The sequence below is a fragment of the Peromyscus leucopus genome, chromosome 13 (genome assembly GCF_004664715.2).
Source record: "Peromyscus leucopus breed LL Stock chromosome 13, UCI_PerLeu_2.1, whole genome shotgun sequence".
In the NCBI taxonomy this organism is placed as follows: domain Eukaryota; kingdom Metazoa; phylum Chordata; class Mammalia; order Rodentia; family Cricetidae; genus Peromyscus; species Peromyscus leucopus.
In genome coordinates, this window is record NC_051074.1 from 50,733,163 (window position 1) to 50,737,017 (window position 3,855).

General features: G+C 39.8%; 1 non-coding gene across 1 annotated transcript; it reads right to left on the reverse strand.

Annotated features, from left to right (window-relative positions):
- Positions 1 to 218: 218 nt before the first annotated feature.
- LOC114708217 lies at positions 219 to 321 on the reverse strand. The gene has a single exon (XR_003736760.1). It is a non-coding gene; the product is annotated as a U6 spliceosomal RNA (small nuclear RNA).
- Between the last annotated feature and the right edge of the window lie 3,534 nt (positions 322 to 3,855).

The window sequence follows — 3,855 nt, forward strand, 5'->3', positions numbered from 1 at the left end:
ATGACACTTGCTGCCCAGCTGCATATCACAATCCCATTCCAGGCTGAGCTGAGAGAATGAAAAAAGGCAAGTGCTCGAGTTGCTTGACATCCTCCTGCCCCCATTTTCCGTAGTGAAAACATCACTTCAATCCTGGCTGCCACGCGCTGCATTCGGATAGAGCGTTTCGTATTTTGGGATTAATCAGAAAAAGTGTTGAACAGCTTCCAGGAACTGCGCAAAATATAGAACACTTCATAAATTTACACGTCATCCTTACACAGGGGCCATACGAAGTGTCTGTATTATTCAAATTTTAGTATTCACACTGCCAGATAGAGCACAAGCTTGCTTCTTTTGAGCAACTAACAATTGCTTTGCAGGTAGCTCCAACCGAACTCTGTGTTCAGTTACATACTACCGGCCAGCTTTTGGGCATGTAGCCATGCTACAGATCCAAAAAAGGATGGTGAAGGTGAGTTGTTTTGAATGAGCTCAGTGTGGTAATTAGCAGAATGAGGGGCCTGTTAGTAAGAAGTGATGGAAGCGTGGTCAATAGATAGGCAGTAATCATCCTCCTCTTCTCTAATAGGTATATCCTCGAGATTTAAAGAGGAACATGCAGTGATCGAAGGAAAGAGGTCATGGTGTCACAAAAAAGGATCAAGTGCTTATTCCATGCAAGGTGGAAACACCGACTGAACACTAGTCACCTCCCCATTTCATAAATCTTTAATTTCTATTCCCAGCCCTACCTCTCACTAATTTTTTTTTTTTAATTTGCAGCACTGGTTGGCAATGGTGTTGGCATTGGCATCTGGGAGGTCATTAGGCTATGAGGAGTCTCCCTTTTAAGAGTTTAAATGAAATAGCTGTTCCTTCATCCCTTCTACCAGCTAGGGCAAGCAGAGGCACCATCTTGAAAGAAAACAATAAATCTTCCCCAGACACATAATCTGTGGATACCTTGAGCTTGGACCTCTCAGTCTCCAAAATGGTGAGAAGTAAGTTTCTATTATTTACAAATTACTCAGGTATTTTGTTATAATGGATAGAGACAGATGCCTTACAAGTACCTGGCCATTGGCTTGCTCATTGGTGACAAAAATGCACACAGTTTGATCAGGTGACTTTTGCAAAAGCTGCAGAGTAGTGTAGCCCGGAGCTAAGGAGCCACATAGAGCTAGGCTCAGGCTTGACTCTCACTTGTGTAACTCATGTGACTTTAATGAGTTTCTTTGTTTATCTAAACTTTTGTCTTCTTGCCTGCTAAATGAGTCATATGAAAATACCTTCCTCAGAAAGTTTCTAACAGAAATGAATCAATGAATATAAAAGTACCTAGAGGAATATCTAACCTGAGGCAAGCACTTGACCAGTGTTGACTATGTGTTATTATATGTTGTTATCACTATTATTATTAATGATATTTGTCAAACTGACTTGGATTTAAATCATGAACATCATTTTCTTTCTTTTTTCCCCTCCTTTCTCTCTTCCCCCTCCCACCATCCTTCTCTCTCTTATATAGTTTCAGTATGTACACCAGAATGACCTAAATATGTAATCTTGCTTCAATTATTGAAATTACATCCAAGTATTGAGATCACAGGTATACATCACCATATGTGACTGCTTTTTCTTAAACAAATTATTAAAAGTCTTTAGTACTCAGTTTTATTATGTAAATAGTTGCTCCTGTACAAAGACAAAGATATTAAAATTAGACATGTAAGTTATCTGATAAGGAAATTGGCAAATACAGATATGGTAATCAATAATATTTGCTTGTCAATACCAATGTCCTTCTTTCTTAATGTAAGTATTTCATTTTCTTCAAGATGGTAAAATACCTGTTTGAAAATGCTCCCTCCTAATTCCTTTGAAAGTAAAAAATGCCAAAGTTCTGACTATGGTAGGTGATTTTTTTTTTTTGAGAAAAGTATTATTTTCTTGAATAAAAAGGCAAAACTTACCTTGTGAAAGCCATTTTCTCACTCTCCTTCCCCATCACACACCTGGAGCTATTGTAGCCATCTTGAAAGACCCACTAAGAGATGGAAACTCTTAAGTATAGTTTGATAGATCTTGGATATAAGATGGAATCCCTGAGCTTTATAATGTTCAACTCTAGTTTATTAGATGAGACAAAAGTTCATATTGGCTTACTTCAGTGTTCCTTGAGTATTATTGAATATGATTCATTATGTATAATATAATATTATATTATATTATGTATATGAATATGTATAGCCAAACAGAACCCAAGGTCTTTCCATATGGAAATTGTATTCATCATTATCTTCACCAATCATATCTATCTATCTTATCTATCTATAACACACCCCAGCTCTCTATGTCTGTGTTCTGTTCTTATGAGTTATTCCAAATTGGTTCGTTCTGGCTTATGTGCCAACGTGCTGTGACAGCCCGAGTTCAGGGCTTGAGATGGGGAGGGGGCATCGGCAGAATTGTCTGACCACCAGAGGAGATTCACACAGTGGCCAGCCCTGAATAGCTCAAGCCATCTTTATGTATACTTCAAAACCCAGCATGTTTTCCCCACTCTCCAGAATTAGCCTCCAGGAAAAAAAAAATGTTCCCCCCACCCAACATTTATATCAAAACAACTTTTAAATCAAAAGCAACACTCAACATTTTTTTTTTAGCTCGGTTAAATATTGAGCCAGGTGCATCCTGGCCTTACAAAGCTAAAAGATGATAAACACAGGCACAAATTCTCAAGAGCAACAATATTGTTCAAAACTTAATAAAGCATGTTTAGAGAAATAGGGGTGATTTGCCACAAACTGCTTGCATACAGTTAAGCTTGTATTTTTCCAACTTGTTCCCGTGTCCTACAAAAGGGTCCTGCACACCTAAGCTTCTCTATAAGAAATCTGAGAAACATCAGTCCCCAAAGAATTTTAGGGGAAAATATTGGAGAAAAAAAAAATTGGCTTTTCAGGAATAATCATATCTGTCCCATCCGTGACTGATAAAGTGAAAGAGACTCATCAATGTTGTGTGAGAGAAGAGAGAGTGTAGACTGCGTGGTCTCGGCAGGATTCTGCGCTGTCCTGAGGTCCATTGGTTCTTGCTGAGGGAGAGATCACCTCCAGAGTTCTACCTCTCGGAGACCCGTTCATATACTGATCCAAAACCAGGCCACACAACTCCCAGCACTCATGGAAGAAAATTAGCAGGATGTATTCATCAAACATTTATCGGATTGTCAGTTCCCCTGGGGGGATTACAGAAGTCCTAAATAGCCTCTAGGACTCAGGAGGAAAATAAAAATCAAGCAAAAGTCAGATGGTCCTAATATGACTGCTAACATAGGTGAGCCCTGTGTGTGTGTTGAATCCCACAGACTCACTCAGAACCTATTGTCTGGAGATCCTTGTCTATCACCATCTAACAGTTAATCATGGGAGCCCATCAAGGATATCTGGAATAGAATGAGGCTGAAAGATAGCTCATTTGTTAAGAGCACTTTCTGCTCTTACAGAAGACCTGGGTTCAATTCCCAGCACCCACAGAGCATCTAACAACCATCTGTAACTCCAGTTCTAGGAGATCTGCTGCCCTCTTCTGGCTTCTGTGGGTACCATGCATGCATGCACATGGTGCCTAGGGATATAAGAAGGAGGAGGAGGAGACAGAAAAGAGGGAAAGGAGGAATGGGAGATGGAGAGCCCATGGCACCAGGCTTCTCCCCAATGGATCAGATGTTTAAGGATTACCATTCTTCCAATAGGTTGGTACAACAGTCCCAACACAGCTGTGAACCAGTTCTGAAGGTTGAACCTTCTCCCTCCAGCACTCCCCCTAAGATTAAAAAGAAAGAGATCCTCAAAATGGGCATAAAGTAGT